We start from the raw sequence: 18517 nt of genomic DNA on the forward strand, positions 1-18517 counted from the left end.
ATAGTCGCAATTTAGATGTGATGATTAAAGCTTGTTTAGGTACCTTGAAAGTGCTTGAATTTTACTCTTTTAAACAGTGTGAAGCCTGCTTAACTTCAAAGGCAGCAAAGAAATAAGTAGAAACCATCCACGACGATTCATGAAACAGGCTGATAGATATTGCTTTCTTCTTTCAGCTCAATTTAGAGCCACATATTATGTAGGCTGATTTGTACTTTAATGAGAGCAGAGGTGATCATAGAGTCGGTGTGGGCGATTCTCTTTGGATTACATTAAACCAGGTCAAATGGCTGTGGCAGTGGATTATACTACAATACAGCATCAGTTTGAACTGGGGCGTGGAGGAGTTTATGAGAATTTATGATAAGTAAATGGTTGTTTATGGCTGAGAAAGGTTATATAGCAGATGGGTGTTTTCTTTGTGGTGTGCAAATTTCACAGTTTATTGTTGCTTCATTTACATATTACATTTAATTGTGCCATGTGGTGACTGAACACATTAAATATATGGAATGTGATGGATTTAATTCTCATTGTGAGCTGTCAGAAACTCAAGCTGCATGGATGTCTGAGTTTCAAACAGGCAGTGCTATACAGTTAAAAGTGATTATAACACAGAGCAGAATTTGATACTTTAAAAAAATAAAATATTCCAATACATGAGCTCAAGGTCACCTCCGCAGGAAGACTTCATACAGCACCCCAGACTCTGAATTCACACTACATTTTATATTAATATTTGATTTTATATCTTTGTAGCAATTTATATAACTGTTTTTTGTTCACGGTGAAAGCAGCCAACTGTCAGAATCATTAGTAATAAAAAATGTCTGCATGATGCTGATGGAAAACCATGATAGCATTTTCATGATTAATGTTATATAATTGTGTCGAGTGTTGCTATTTCCATGAAAGTTACTGGCAAATTATTCACAGCCTCAAACAGATTCAGTAAGAGAGTGAAGAAAGCAAGCGGCAAACGGAAAATGTATGAGGGGGGGAAAAAAGAAAAATGTTGCAGGGAAAGATATTTCAAATTTACTGTTGGCCCACAGACACAATTCCATATTTAATGGGATTGTAAATGCATTCAGTTTCAAGGGATGCCTTCGCATTTTTAGTTCTCTAATCACTCTGGTCCATAATGTGCCTGAAGAAATGCCATGATAGTCTGCATTTGTGGAAGGCACTTAGCTTTGCGTTCTTTTACAAAGATTAGAAATCAGAGGCAAATTATTCTGTGGTGGAGCTCAGCTCTGCTGAATCTTCCTCTGGTGGGAGATCGCTTGCCTTAAAGCAGCAGTTCCCAACCTTTTACTCTCATGTAGCTGTGCCCCCACCGCCCTGTCAGATGAACTGAAGTGCCCCTTCATCGACACCACCCATCATGTCTAAATGTGTTCAGCTGAACTGATTTTAAAATGGATGTTAGAATTTTTAATTGAACTATAAATGTTAATTTTGGTCAAGTTTGGATTCACTCTGTTTGTACCACTTGGGAGTGACAGAAACTGGACATTTTCAGCCATTTATCCATTACTTTTACCTAACTCTTCCGACTGATCATTGATCACATAAAGCATTCTAATTGAACTATTTATCAGTACCTTTTAGCTATCTGTTTCAAGCATTTATTCATTACTTTCAGCTATTTCACAACGTGTCCACTACTTGAGCTCTTTTTACTTTTAGTGGACAATTCCAGCTGTTTCTGATACCTTCAGCTGTCTATTTCAACCATCCTTCAATTACTTTTACATATATATGTTAACCATTTAAGCATTCACCTATTAAAAGTATATAAAAAAAGCCTGAATAGTTGAAATATGCCTACAATAAGTAGCATTTAGCTATTTCTTTAACTTCAACCAATTTCCCATGACTGGTTATCGATAGACTTCTCTGCTTGCTTGCTAGCTATGCAGTGCTCAGGTGTTCCAGCTCAGAAGGTAGACATATATGCACACAAATTAATACAGCTTTAAGGCTTCACTGCCTTTAAGAACTGGATGTTCAGTCAGACTCACAGTACGTCTCTGTCGCTCTCTCTCGCCAGCTGTTTCATGTCAGTTAGTCTGCCCGTGCTCAACTTGACATTAAAACATGGCATTTGAGTTACATTTGAGTTCAAGTGGTCCCGCTGACGCGTCGGCAGAGGCTATTAGCACATACTTACATCTATGTTATTATTTTACAGTTCAATCAAGTGTTTTCTCTGCTCAGGAGGAACTGCAGCAACGTACAGTCACTGTCTTATACTAACAGTGTACGAGGATAACAGCTGATACCGCAGTTATGTTTAACTGCTGAGGACTAGTTCTGGTACTATAAGCTATGATCGCTACTGAGCAACAAAGCTAGATGTTTTTGGGGAAGATGGAGTAATGAATTCTACGTAGCATTTCATAAATCTGCCATGACTTATTTCAAAACATGCCACTTACCTACACAGGAAAAGCACAGATGATAACAAAATGAGGATGGGCAAACTGCAGGGTACATGTGTGTCTTTATTAGCTCACATTAGAGTCAGTACCCAACTTCTTCATAATGGTACGCACTGTACAGGTACACCATAAATTGTTATAAATAACCATTGCACTGTAAATTGGGAAGAATTATGCTGTATGTTGCAGACCGTCATCTAAAGCATTATGACTAACTAAAGGAATAGTTTGACACTTTGAGAAATACCTTTATTGGCTCTCTTGCTGAAATATGAAGCTACCACCGGCATTAAGTTTGCTTAGCTTAGCAGACAGACTGGGATTAGCTAGCATGGCTCTGTCCAAAGGTAGCAAAATCTGACAATCAGCGTCTCTGAAGCTATGTTATGTCTTTTAAATCTGCACGAAAATCAAAGCCCAAAAACGACAAGCTGTGGTTTCATAAGAGGTTTTCATACTTTTTTTTTTACGTTTTTGTACGTCTTAGACAAACAAAACGTGTTAGCTAGAGAGCTGTAGAGAGGCTGTGAGTTTGGCTAGCTCTTTCCCCCCATTTCCAGTCTTTGTGCTAAGCTAAGCTAACCACCTGCCCTCTGCACAGACATGAGAGCGCTATTGACGTTTTCATCCCTCCCTGAACAAGAGGGCAAGTGTATTTCTCAAAATGTCAAATAATTTCTTCAACGTACAGCAAGTAACATGTGGTTATTTGCGCAGCTAGTGTTTATTTGAACTAAACCAGAGCATTGTTGGCTTCAGTCTTTGATACTCATCGAGTTAAGGCTGAAAGGATTTCTTTTACCTCTGAGATAACACCGTAATGGGGTCACACTCCCACCCTATTCAGCTGTGTCCTTTGTCTTCTGTTGGTATCTACATATGTCGACCTGGTCCGCATAATTGCCCCATTGTGTTGCCATAAGTGACACACTTCACAGGGATTTAACCTTCACTTGAAAGTTGCGTTTAAATGCGGCGTGCTGTGCTGTGAGGTCACGTGAGTCGACGCTTATTTCCAGCGAGCGAGTCTTTGAAGTCAGTTTGACTCACCGAAGAGACAGATCGGGACATTAAAAACATGTGGTATATTAGGAAATAAAGATTGGCTGGGTTTCGTAGACCAGATATGAAAGGCATTATGGATCGTCTTAGCTTATTATGGGCTGTTGCGATGCATTCTTCAAAACACGCTTTTAAATACAGGCTGCGAAATCTCAGATGGCCGCAGCTCCCACAGGCAACATCAGATCTTTTTGTTCTGAAGATGCTCTCCGCTGATTAATTCAAACATCAAAATAAAACTCTGGTGTTTTCATATGCGAGAGTAAAGCCTCCGACGTCACATGGGGGTTTCAAACCCCAGTGGAAGTCTTAAACTCAGAGAGAAGCCAATGTTATGTTTTATTGATTCTTCTCCTGGAGTTTGGAGACAATCAGGCGGGTGAATATTTCATTTCTCTCTTTATGTTTGGACTGAGAGCTGTATCCCAGTGTTCAAGGTGCCTCTCCAGACATGTCCCATAGCAGGCATAAACAAAGTTATTAGATGAGCAAGACAAGATTCAGAGGGAAATTCAATGCTGGGAGCTTTGGAGGAGCCCTCTGACAGTACGTTCTGGCAATTCAACCTGTCATGCTTCATTGTTCTTTGGGGAAGATGGGTGTTGTTTGACTTTGAATGTTACCACAGAGCTTATAGACTCACCGCCGGTGAGTCTTGCTTGGCAATATTGTGCATGTAAATGAGAATTTATGTTTTGCATTGAGGTGATGCTCTATGGGTTTTGCATATTGAAGGCAGATCAACTTAAATATGTACAGTAAGTGCATAGCATTGTAGAAATTTAGGTCATCTTTCACAGGCAGTGAGATTTTCTCTCTTTGTGTGTGTGTTTTAAGAGGAGGCGGTGTTATGTGTGTGTGTGCATGGGGGGTTGGGGGTCATATCTGTAATTCAGCGAGACCATCATGTCTCATACAATGCAGATGGAAGAGGCAGCTCCAACATTTAGTGCTTTCTTGCCACGAGCGTTAATATGGCTGTTCCTGCTCATGCTGTTTGGCTTCGAGCAACATGGTGTTCGAGGCATGTGCTTCACGGGACTAGATGAGGTATAATTATGTAAATTGTATTCAAAGGAATCAGCAGTAGCTCATGTGGAATGGATGTGTCAACAAGGTGTCCGCATTCGCTGCGAGAATTTGCTAATTAAACATGACACCGTTTCTCTCTCAACACATGGGCACAGTGGGATTTAAAAGGAAATAATACTGGGGTGGATATTGTATTGCTGACTGAAAAATAATCTTCTTGGAAAAATAGGCTTTCATTTTGCCAGTCCAAGTGTAAAAAATGTGCCCCCGAGTTCACTCCAGGACCATTAAACTTTGTACATGTTGTTGACATGTGTGTAATGAAAGTGCCTAAACTTCAAACAGCCTGTCCGCAGAGCCGCCTCTCTGATGCCCTGCTGCACAAAAAGGGATGATTTATTACACTGGTTATTTGTCTGGCCCACTAAATGCTTGAACCCTATTTGACAGCAAGCGTAGATAAACTACTGTGCCTGAATGTCTGAAAAGCACTGTACCTGAAAAGCAAAGATTAATTCAGTCCATCAGGAAGCATAAACACCCCCCCCCCCCTTTTTTTTTTTTGGTGTGATATCTCTCGCCAGATGAAACAGTCTGACTGTTCCTTATCTTCTGTGAACTTATCAACGTGGGGAACAAGAGAGAGGGGAATAGCCCGGGTTGCGGTCTCCTCCTCTTCGACGCACGTGATGCGGGTGAAGCGCAGAGACAATTAACGAAGGGGAGACAAAGTGCTTAGAGAGCTGGTGAATGACGCTTGAGCGCTGGCAAGGAGTGGAGAAAGAAAGAAAGAAAAAAGAACGAGTTTTGAAGTTTTTCTTTTGCTCCCTCCTCCTCTCGCGTTCGCCCAAGATGAATTGGCTTTTCAGATTTAAGAAAGTGCATGGCTGAAATACAAAGAGAGGCTCATCTATCAGCCCCTGAATAGTGAGAGAAAATCCTATGGCTGTGTGGAGGGAGGGGTGCGTTGTTGGTCTCTGATTAGACCCTGGGCCAGTTCTACTCAGGGGCTTCCAGCGCAAACATCAATCCTCTCTTCTTCCCCTTCAAATCCTTTGAACCACTTGAGACAATTTCTTCACTGTAAGCCCCCTTTTAAAGATTTTCTCTATCAAACGCGCCAGCATATGTGTCAATGAACACTTATTGCTGCTTGGTTGTTTATTATGTAAAATTCTAGCTTGACAAAGGCCAGCTCTGGGCAGCAGTAATGGGAGTTAAAAAAAAAAACAACACAACAACAACAACAACAGCATGCAGTCTGCACTTCCATCATCCAGATGCAAACTGTCCTCCGTCCAGCGTGTGCAGAGCGAAGCTGCAGATGAGGCGGCAGGAAGAAAAAGAGGAGCATTTGAAATGGCTCTCCATTATGCTGGGGGATGTCAGTCTAAACACAGAAAATACTGATAAAATTTAAAACGCCTGCCATCCTCTGAACACACACACACACACACACACGCACACGCACACAAAAAGTGCATAACCAATTACACACAGAGCGCCATTATAGAAAGCTTTTATAATGTTTCCAGGGCGTCAAGATCTTAATTTTTGATGCCGCTTTATGTGCATCCGGAGTGTAAATTGGCCTCCCCAGTTTTCTGAAGTGATAAGAGGTAAACACCAAAAACCAATAACTGTCAGCCGAACATTAAATCAAACTGACATGTCTCTTAAAAGGTACGGCCATGAAAAATTAACTGGGGGATTTTTTTTTTTTGAGGAGACTTAAAATGTGGAGTTTTTCTTTTTTTTTCATCCATCTCAGCTGCTGTGATCTACATTTTTTCACACTGCGCGACTGACTTTAGTCTGAGCTTGAAAACAAACAGTTTGGATGACAAAGCTTCATTCAACAGCAACTCTAATTTTATTTAAAAACTCTTTATTTCAGGCCAGATATTAACGTCCTTTCTTTTTCATTTGCTGCGTGCCGGCTGGATGTTACCTCATGTCTTTATTCTCATATTCCGCAGAGGCAAAGGAGGTTAACTTGACACGGTTAATACTGGTGCCGACTCAGGTCGAAATGGTCACCTTGACTTCCTGCTACACAGCGTCTGAACATCCTGTCTCTGCAGTCTCTGCACGGCTGATTCTGCGACCCGTGAGTGGAGACTTTAAAGATTTTATGGGCTCAGTCAGTCTCAGCTGTGTCCTGAGTTCAGGAAAACTGAGGGAGAATCAAGTCAAACCCCGACAGAGTACGGGTGACATTAAATCCTTAATAGTTATTGGTAAGATATTAAGGGATTACAGCACCATGGGATAGTGAGGCCGAATGGAAAACTATCTGTCAAATATCCTCTCACAGATTACCACGTTACATGCTGATGTGTCTCACAGCCCATTCTGCACGTACCATAAATCTCATCAAAATGTGCATATATGGCAGTTCTGGAAATGCGGACTAAAATTAAAGAAGGGGGAACTTCATTGCCCTGACACATGTAGGTCTTGAGTCACTTGGCTTTGCATGGTTTCCAGAGAGCAATCACACAGAGATTGAGCAAAGGTACGGCCAACGTAAGACATGTCAGCCAATTTCAGACGTGTGAAGCAACAGAGTGCTTCAGCAGCGCTGGCGGCTCATGGCCTTGGGTCCTGGGCTGTCTGAATCTGAAATTCACAGTTCACAGCACACCCCGAGATGGAGCCGTAGAAATCCTTGATGCCCTGCACAATGAGGCCATTTCATAGTGGATCACGGCAGTCTCTTGCTGGTGTTGAAGGGAGAGGAAAAGCATTTTGACAGCCCAATGAAGAATTTATTTGAAATGTCTTGTGGTGTTGAGAAGATTTGCGTGCTCTTCAAAAAGCTACAAGGGAAACCATTGGAGGGCACACAGATTCGAGTTTACACGACCATTCCTCCAGCCTGGTTAGAGTGCGCTATCAACGCTTATACCGACTAGTTTTGAAGACGATCAGTCCTCAATCCACAAAATCTTCGGGTATTTCTTTTTTTTTCTTCTTTTTTGCATGTCTGAATTGTCAGTTCGATTCAACACATCACTCTCGACAGCGTGTCCGCGTAGCCCGAGCACACCGCACAGATTCCATGGTGTCTCGCTGTGCACAGCAGTTTGCATGGAAACATGCGACCGAGGGAGAGAGACGCCGAACATGAGGGAGCATCAGAGGAAGTGATTTAGGCTGACAAGAGAGCTCTCCGCTTGATTTTTGTGGTGACAGGCTGTGACAGTTCTCAGAGTGTACAGGTAGGAAACAACAGTGGAGAATTTTGCTTTGAGTCCTTGTACAAAGTATACTTGTCGCCCAACATAAACTAAAAGGATTGCACGGCTCTCAGACCCAGGCCCACTTGTTCCCACTAAAAAAACAGGTCAACACACCAATTCATATAACAGCTGGCCTCTTCAGTCTTTAGACAACTGTATTCAAACAACAGGAACAGTGGAGTTTCATCTGCGGCTTTGGTGCTCAGGCAAGTATTTATGGCACCAGGACAGTGTATGTAGGCTTGACTTAGAATTAGCATCCATGTTCATTTAAATAATGGAGCACGTCATCCAGTACAGTTGTTTGGCTTATTGATGTGTTTTTAATAGTCTTTGGGGAGAAATGGAATATGAGATGGCATATCAGGCTTTTGGGCTACAGAGACAATACTTGTCATCAATTCATTGTTGGTTTTGGTGTTTTTAAAGAACTTGTGGACAAATGGTCACACTTACACAGTATCACTCTTATTCTTTGCCCACCACTGATTCATACAGACAGTTTTGGCTTTATTTCCAAACGTCTTGACGCATCTATCAAATTTCTACCTCCACATTAACACAAATACGATAATCTAAGAAAACAAGTCAAAACTACCGGCATGACCGAATACCTCAAGCTGCACACGAGAAAACACGCTCCTTAAATTTGGGTATCGGCCCAAGATCTTCATCTACAGCAGCCATGTCCAAACTATTCCATAAAGGGCCGTGTGGCTGCAGGTTTTCATGTCAACCAAGGAGGAGCGCACCAGGCTGGACTCATTTAATCAGCTGATCTCACTTTTCAGCTGATAACTAAGGGATCCCTTGATGTTGATTGGTTGGCCTGGTGTGCTCCTCCTTGGTTGGAACGAAAACCTGCAGCCACACGGCCCTTTATGGAATAGTTTGGACATGCCTGATCTACAGGTTCATCTACAGTCAAGTGGCTCAGTGAAACCGGTGTGCATCTTGTAAAAGGTGAGGCAAGAATGAAGCAGACCTCTTTTCATTCAATTCAAGCAATTCATGAAGGACACTGCGTGTGTGAAGTTCAATGCTGGGCAGGATGTTACATAAAGCTGACAAGTTTGAATAGTTAACTCAAATCTTTGCACTCCTCATAAGAAAGCCGGTTTGTTGGGAGGGTGTGAAGACCACATAGTGGTAGTTTAAAACCAAGCTCAACAGGTCAGTATCTGAAGTCATGGGGTATTTTGTGGAGGTGCGTCAGGAAATGTTTGTTAATATGCTGCGAATATAAAGCGCGTGCTGGCTGATGGTCTAGCTTCTTGTGTAGTGATTTGTAGAGACCGGGCCTGCGCCTCAAGGACACGCAGGCCTGTAGCTGTCTGCGCTGGGTGAATATCTGTGAAACAGACAGTATGTACAAGCCAGAGGGCATGTGAAATAATTCACTTTTATGCTGTACTCCTGTCTAGCTGTCACTGTCTTTTATTTCCAGCCAAGCACAGATTATTATCTGCTAGATTGTTTTCTTTCTTTCTTTCTTTCTTTCCTTTTTTTTATAGCACTGTGGGCTTTAAATATTTTAAGACTGGTTCTCCTGTTGGGTTTCCATGGTGGCAGACTGTGGGGTGCACCGGGGACAGTTTCCATGTAGGTGTGGCTCATGACATTTACTGAGAAGAGGTGTGTGGTGGTAAATTTGGGTCACACAGGAAGAGTGTTTTGATAGTTTGTTAACCTCTTGTCAGTTTCTGTCTTCTCTTTTTTGCCTCTTTTATTGCACCACCTGCAGATTTATCCTTTTCATCCGATCAATAAAACTGCTTGTAACAGCGCTTCAGTTGACCATTTGACTGCTTTATTCATTTATAAATGAATGTAGTAGGTTAGGCTACTGATGTTTAAATCAGTGCTCCTCTACCTCGGTTACCTCCATTGTTTTTAACCAAATGTTCCTCATGTGGCGTTCAGTCTGCGGTAGCAGCCTTGTATACTGGTGTACATCCCTGGTTTGGTCCTCAGCCTTCTTTCTACCTCGACTCACACACACACGCACACACACATGCAGACACACAAAGGTTAATTAGGCACAGGTGTGCTTCGCTGACCTGCTGGATTGCTCGTGGCTGTTTCCGTAGCTCAGTGTGTGCCCTGCTGGCCATACAGCTTTAAGCGGAGACACCAGTTCCCAGCAAAGACGGAGGCAGCCAGTAAAAACCTCTCACTGCAAACATCAGATTTTCTCCAGGAATACAAACCAACTCTTCCACCACAGCAGCAGAGAACTAATAGTGCTCTGAAACATGGAGTATACTTCTCTTCTTTTCATGCACGGCGCTGTAGATCCATCTCCAGAGCTGAGGCCAGTGTCAGTGGAGCCTAAATCTACACTGTATCTGCTGCAGCAAAACTAGAATAAACGAACATCATTATGAAGTCTATCATGCATGCATTCCATTTCTAGTCTAAAGCTCTGGATAATCGGAACGGAATTTGAATGCATTCTGCATCGATAGCCTTTCTCATCTACAGTTGATGTCTGTGCAACTGATTGTCATGTCACGGCCATTCAACCTACTGGGCACCGTTGCTCTGTTAACATGAGGAGTACAGAGAGGAATTCACGAGTCGCACCAGTGAAAGCTCCAGACTGTAGAAAAGACGGTTTAAATATTAAACTATATTCCGCCTGCACTCCAAACATAAAACAGATCTCCCTCTGTTCGCTGTCTCTGTCTGTTGTTGAATATATTCATATGGGCTGGCTGACTGTGCTGATAGCAGGTACATTAAAAATCTAAAGTTTATAAATGTTAGATTGAAGAGCAGGGAACTGTTTGGATTTCCCTTTTACAAGGTGAACAGAATCGGCTCGTGTGCTGATTATTGTCCTCTCCCTTGAACTAATATCTTCAGGGCTCAGCTTCTGGTCAAGGACAAAACATTCTGGGATGGTCTGTTCTTCGGCTTGGATTAAATATTTATTCTGTTTTGAGAGGGGTCATTTCAATTTTTGCTCCTGCAGGCTCCTCTAGTCATTCTATTACATAACTCACAATGGAAACGCTAACAATAGTTCATTTCCTGCTCCTGAAGCTGCAAAATGTACTCTGCTGTTACCTGGATCCCAACATGAAAGTTGATCTCATTCTTGCAGCCTGACTGGCCCCTGCTCTTTGTCCATACTCTCTACTTCACTCCATGCTACAGTAACTCTTATAACTCGTACCCCAAAGGAACACAGGACCCTTGCATTACACATTCAGCTTCAGCATGGCAAAGAAATTGATTGTACGGAGGGGGGGGGGGAGTCTGCAGCTGAAATGCATCGCACACTTTTTATTTCCTCCATGGCACGCTCTCGTGCTGCACCGCTTTGCATTTTAAATGTAAACATGTGCCACGTTTAAAATAGATTTCAGAAAACAAATCATGAACATACCTACATTTCCAGATTTGTTAAACAGTGTGTTTTTGGCTCAAGATTCAACATGCTAATTAGCCCCTAGGAGATCCATCTAACAGTTTGTGATTTTTTTCCCTGATTTTTAATCAGTCTAATTTCTCTCTCCAACACACAGGCACGTTCAGCGCCATACACACAAAGCCTCTGTTTGCATAATGTGCTCACTGTCTGCTCCTCAGAGACTAAGCACTGTTTGTGCATCCCTGCATCTATGTGTATCTACTGCTGCGTGTGTGTGTGTGTGTGTGCAAGCATGAGATTGTTCAAGTTCATTAGTATGTGTTTTGGGAAAGAGGGCTCAACCTCCTACCCCCTCAACCCATTCCCCCAACCTGCCCCCCCTTCCATACTCCTTTTAGTCTGCTGCCCTGGCTGTGGCTCGACCATGATTGCTCTGACAATTCAGCAGAGAGAGAAAAAAAGAAAACACCTTCTGCCAGACTGTTTTTCCTGTTCTGTTATGGAAATGAGATTTTCCATCTCACTTCATCTTCAGTACTTAAATACCTCTTTGCTGAGAATAGGACTGTCTAGCCTGTTAACACATTTCCTCCCATATAAGTGCTCTGTTGTTCTGCAAAGCTTAGTTGAATTTTAGCTTCTGTGCCTTCACAAAGAAATTAGATTTTCTACAAATTGCGTGAAATGTGAACTGTCCTATTAGGCGTACGTTTATTGCTCTCTAAATCACAGTTAGTGTGTGTTGTCTTCATGGCAGACTGCTGAATCTCCTCTTTGCATTATTCCCAAAAGTCACGCCTTATTGTGGTCTTCATTCACTGCACCCCTCAGACATGCGACATTGTGAGCTGGATTGTGATCCATGGTAAATATTTCCAGTCCCAAAAGCACACTATGTAATTGCAGCCTTCATAATTCCCTTTCATTTTTAGTGCACTCTTCAAACTGTATTTTAAAGTGCTTCACCAGACAAATGAGACGAAGAGACAGGAGCAAATGTGAAGAAAATTGGCCAAAAACAAATGAGTATAGAGGCAGAAGCAACAAAACATTAGAAAGTCTGACGTATCATTTCTCTGTGCCATCATCAGTAGTTGGACCCTTCAGATGATTAGCATACAGGACATTAGGTACACTGTCATAAATCCACAGGACCATCAGATCCACAGGAGCACCGTTCACCAGCCTCCTAATCTAAAAGATTTACATCTGACTGTTGGAGCAGAGATATGTGGTGTTCTCCAGGACGTCCTCTTGCTGATGTTTTGGTGAGTTTAGCTCACAGCAGCCCAAGAAAACCAAAGAGTGTGTTCCAGCATGTCCAATGATGCTGCTGACCCTCTGCCTGCCATGTGTGTGTGGCTACGTGTGGAGGGTTCAAAGCAGGGAACATGAATCTCTGTTAGGGTTCATCCTAAGGTCCTTCCTGCCAACCAAGGTTATCAGCAAAGCTATAAATTTAGCTACTAAACAGAACACATGTGCAGGATAACTCGTGAAACTTAAAAATATACTCATTAGCCAACAAAAGAAAGCATAAAAAGTATGTTTAGCAAAGTGTCCCGGTTTAATGAGGAGGGACTGATAACATACTAGCCAATTTGCGCAAGCAGATGTCATTGACTCACAATAAGAAATTAATTTAATGCTTTAAAAAAATCAATTAAGATAATCTGCCCTCAACAGCAAACAAAGCAGACTTGGAAAACATCGCCGCGGAGCTGAAACGAGAATTTCTTAATCTCAGATAATTAATAAGTAGGCCCCCATAAAACACTCATTTGGTTTTGCTCTGGAGAATGTGAAATCTGCTCAAATGTACACCAACACTAGTCTTTATCAGGCCTTGCTCTGTAAAAGCACAGAGCCCAGATTCATTTTTACGAGAGCTTACAGTATTCTATTCATAGAGCCCTTTAGAAATAGCAAGCATTCATAATGGAGCCGGGATCTGATTAACCTCCTCGCTTGCCGGCACAATGGCAGGCTACCCTGAGACTCAGCCCCGTAATGGAGTCCGCTATCACCAAGCACACTCCAAACATTCTTCGCACCGCAGGACTCGACGACCAGATTGGAATCCCTTAACTCTCCTCTGCACTCGGCACACAGTGGGGAAACAAAACATCCTCTAAGCTGATGCCCCTCAACATTAATCTATCTCTCTGCTCCACTCGTGCACATACGCACACGCTAAACACCATAGGCATCCTCTTCACTGCCTTTGTTGCAATTTTGCATTCCTAATTGTGCACTCTGAGTAATGGCAGAAAAATAAGGGAGTGTTGTCTCTATTCTACATTGTTCACCATCTCTACTCCAAGAAGCTTTTGTCTGTGAATATGTGCTTTTAAAATAGAGCGTACACGTGTGTGGCCATGCACTGTTACATATAATGCAATTAAATGCAATAGCCCTGCAACAGGCTGTATCTGTGAAGCTTATAAAGTGTCACGTTTCATGGTGGTGTTGCAACCATTCCACCATTATTTTGTTTTTTCTTATGAACAAAATAACACAGAGTAAAACCTAATAGAGGACCATCAAGTGGAACGTTTTTCATAAATTGTCACTGCTCTTAAATCCTTACATGCTTCCTTCAGCCTCCCCTATGATATGAACCACTCCAGGGTTGAAGTGCTTCAAATGCGCATCACCCACCTCAATGTTGCCATCTCCTGGCCTAACAGGATTAAGCAAGGCGCTCACACAGGCCTTTCTGTTGTGGAGCAAATGGGGAGCTTGTGCCAAATATGTCAGAGGGAGTGATTACACCCCTCAGTGGCCAGTTGGCCCAACAGTCCGCCCCCAGTGGCCAGCCCTGTGGGGGCTGTCAGGACCAGGCAGACTGGAGCTTGGTAAGGAGCCAGTCCCACGTTTAACAGCCAGCTCCTGCCCAGCCCAAGTGTCATCTGCACCTGCCAATGGGAAACAGTTCTCACCCATCAGATAATGGCTGAGAGGAAATTGCTTCAAGGAGGCGACATTCTAGGATGGCAATATGGAGATGTGGAATATATTCAAGAAGGAGGAGGAGGAGAGGGACCTGGTCCTTGAAAAGGCACAAATTACCATTGACATACACATCCACACACACACACACACACATAGAGGCACATATAAATATAATCATGCGCAGACAGTTTTACATGTGCACACACACACACACACACACACACACACACAAGCAAGGAGGCTATACTTAATCTTCCCTGCTTTGAATAATATAACCGTCCAAGAGAGAATCAAATTTATTCACAGCCCGGACTACCACGCAAATTCGTATTTACCTCACCTGATATAGTAACAGCCGATGAGCCGTGGGAATACGAGTGTGTACATCCTCGCCGCAGACGCACAGAAACAAGGAGATTTTCAGTACCGTAGTATCTACAATGACCAGTTCAGCGGTGACGTGGAAAATGGAAATCAAAGTGAAAGTTGGATATGGTTGTGTCAAGTCAAATATGTGCCTGCAATCATCACACACAGAATATCACTGGAGGTTAATGTGCAGGCCCGCTGATCTTTTGGGGCCCTCATCCATGTAGCTTAAGGCGGTGAAATTCAATCTGAAGCATGAAATGTGAAGTAGTCATGATAATTGGACTGAAACCCACAGTGGATCTTTCACCAACAGAAAGTATAAAGCACACACGGCGAGGCCACACTTCACACTAAGAGGAGGCGAGCCGATCTCGAGTTGAATCGAATTGGTCGGCGCAGCATTTCCAGGTTGCCCCTGCACTAATTAGCCCCCGTCAGGACAACACGTCGCCTCCAACAGGTGCTTCAAATATTGATTTATCATTTATTAGCGAGAGAGTTAATGATCTGTGTCTGTGTGAAGAGTATTGTGTGAAAAAGCGTACATGCTTCCAGGCTTTGTTATTGCTTGCAAGCCATCTGATGTTACCATGGCAAAGTTTCAACCTGTAGATGGCACTCTCATCCCTGGTTTTAATCCAAACCTTTAGGGTCGACTCCCCATTTTGAAAGGACTGGCCTCAATTCCAAAACCTGTGTTGCTTTGTTTGTCATTATGATTCTGTAGCAGGTATTTTGTTAATGGCGACGAGGCAGGATTATGCAGTTTTTCACTCGGTGCTTAAATTGCAATGACAGATATTCCTGTGTGCTGCAGTGGCGTACCTGCTTGTGCATATGGCCACGGCGTATATCAAAAAATGCTTGTGCATAATGATGTGCAGCTAGCAACTGTTGTTCCAATCGTTCTCAGGCAGCGAGCATTAGTTACACAGTGGGGAATGGTTGGAGTTGAGTGGGGGTAGAGGAACCTCAGCCAAACATGGTTTGTCTCTGAATACTAATGCCTCTTTTGATCTGCCTCGGCTTTTAGGAGATTTAAACAACAAAATCTGTCTTTCCAAATTTCTTAATAGACTCAGCCTTTTGTGGCCAACGCGAAAAAATCCTGGAAACATGTTTACACGGCATCCATATTAATGTTCTGAATTTGTTTAAAACATGTAGAGTCCACTGAGATCTTATTACAGGCAAACCCTGTATTATTCATGTTTGGCCCTAATAGACTAATTAATCTATCATAAAATAGTAAGAAAGTTTTATGATTTTCTTATGTTATGCATTTATTTCCATAATTGATCTTTGTTTTACAAATACATCTTTTTAAGTTGCCCCTCATATGTCCTAAATTCAGTAGCTGTGCAAATGAGATTTCATCCCTCCTGAAATCATCTGAATGCATTAGTTACAGAGCTACAGAGGCTAAAAGAAACCAACAGGAAGAGAAAAAACAATTAGACCTAATAGCATCAAGGCTACAAGTACCTATGTGATTTATATGGCCCTAAAAGCTATTTAGGAGCATATTGTGACAGAATGTTAAGTGTGATTAGGGACAGTATGTTAAACATTTGGCCAGTTGTAATCAGTTGGAGAGCTGCGAGGATGAGCTGTGGTTGGGGGGTTATCTGTGCCTGTAACGCTGCAGGAGGTGCCAAAAGCAACAGAGACCACTAGCCAGTCTGAGTATTTGGCACCTCCACAGCTGCTGCTCACATGCTTCCACCCTCTCCTCACACCAAGGGCCAATACCAAGCACAGGATAATCTTGTTTTATCTGCCTTTCAGACAGCCCAAATGGCCGAGATTAAACCTTCCTCATGACCCTCACGGCCAGAGCCGTGACATGTATACCCCCAGTTTATTAGAGCACCTAAGGTTAAAGTGAGATGAGGAAACTGATAAGGGGCTGGCCCGAAAATGGCTGGACGAGTTTCCAGCCTTAGCAAGAAGTCTGTGCCTGTCTGAATTTAATAAACGCTGTGTCATGAATGCATGTCTATCTCTCTTCAAGGTTGTATCGTTATCAGAAGGACTCATTTAGGTAATTAGCAGCAGGGCTTGCGGGTACCAGGCGATTTACAGGTGTTAAAACATGCCAGAGAACAGCACACGTATGGTAGCATGGCCAGTTTCCAATCAAAATTTGTGTATGCAGTTTCTATTTTAATTAAGATCCTTTTGGTATTAGTAGAATTAAGTTTTGGAACAGTTAATAGGATGATGTTATCCATCAGAGTGTAAAAACCTGCCATGAATGCGAATGGAATGACCAGAGGTGAGCGATTATAAACTGTAATGCTCGCATTATCTGTGACGGCATGCAGCACTTACGCTAACTGAACGTGCATGTCACAACTTCCGTTTAAGTAGCTGGTGCAACATGTAGCACAGCAGTCTCTGTTGTTGTCACCAGCTCGAGCCAGAAAAACTATGCAAACAAAGCTAATTAGTGTTTTTATACTTGTCATGTTTTAGTTTTACACACAACAGCTTGTTTGTGCTTCATGCTCATTTTCCACTTTGTCTGTGCACCCACCTGAATGTCCGTGGCTCCACCCTGCGCCTGTGCTCTTATTGTTTATCGTGTATATATTTGCAAGTATATGATTAATATAGTTTCATAACAGAATAAACCCGGACAGACCAAAACTCATAAATAAAACAGTTCCCACCTCGCCTGTTGATTACTTTAACTGTATATTTTTGCATTGTTAAAAATAAAAATCCCCACAGTAATCTCAGCGCTGCCGACAAAATTAGACTGTAAAACATACAAAATAGAAAACAAACATTAAAAATAGCACTATTTTTAAAGCCTCTTTAGCATTTTACTGCAGCTCTAAATATTTGACTCACAATTGGAACAACCAGGAAACTATGAAAATGAAAAAAAAAAAGAAGTCCTAGCTGACAGCTAGCAGTGGGTGGCACGGTGGCTGTTATCCAAAAGGTGGGCCTTTGAGACATTTGTTCCCAGTGGCATATGCCAGGATTACTGCTCCCAGTGTCACCAAATGCTTCCCCTGCCTTCCTACCTGGTGGCGCCTGTGAGGCGGAGAAGACAGACAGATCTTCAAATGGCCTTCAAGAGATCAGAGGCTGGCTGCCATCAGGCTGATTTCTGCCCATCATTGTGATCGCTGCAATGTTGACTGCCAATTCGAGATTAACAATATTCTTACCATTAATTAAAATCACCTCAGTGCAGGAGCAGATGGCCAAAGCCATTAATCTGCTCTAATGCTCTTACTGTCACCACACACGTCTTAATCAAGCCGTGATCTGCATTAATCACCTGACTTAGGTGACAAACAAGTATCACGCTTGTGTTAGCCAGGCTTTGCTTGTGGTCAGGCCTCCAGTGACCTTGCAGCGGCGCATTGATCGGAGAAATGCTCCCACGCGAGTGGGGACGCGTGGGGCGCAAGATGAACACGCAAGATGAACACGATCGCAGGCGAAAAAGTCGTCAGCGCCTGTGCAGCTGCTGCTTTAGTCATTATGTCTGCGCTTCTGAAATATTTTCATCTGCAGCTGCTGCTCAGTTGTTACCTTGAAACCGTTGCAGCACAAAGTGGTAAGTGCGTGAGACATTTGATAAGATTAAAGTGTAATCCTCTTAGTGGCAAACAACTAATTTGGCTAATAATTCTGCCTTACCTTCTGACTCCTCATAGCCATAAAATCCTGGATTTCAACACCCAGCCAGCATGGGACTGTTGTGCTGGAGGCTTTGTGTGTCTGGTAATGGCAGAAAAGTATCTTATGTTTGATCCCCCTCTGGCTCAGTGTTCCTATGTTCAGCTTGATCTTGTTTTTAATAAAGGATGAAAACAGAGATAGAGAGCGAATAAATATAACCAAGAAGGGAGTAGATTAGGAGAGATGCACTGAACTCAGCGTCATAATATTTCTCACTCAGTGTTAAGCGTCACAAGTGATGATTCAATGCTGTTGAACGTGCAAGGTTGCTGATTTATGTTCGGTTCTGTATTGGCCAGCCCGAGCGCATAAAACAACAC

Source organism: Chelmon rostratus, chromosome 13 (genome assembly GCF_017976325.1).
Source record: "Chelmon rostratus isolate fCheRos1 chromosome 13, fCheRos1.pri, whole genome shotgun sequence".
NCBI classification, from domain to species: Eukaryota; Metazoa; Chordata; class Actinopteri; order Chaetodontiformes; family Chaetodontidae; genus Chelmon; species Chelmon rostratus.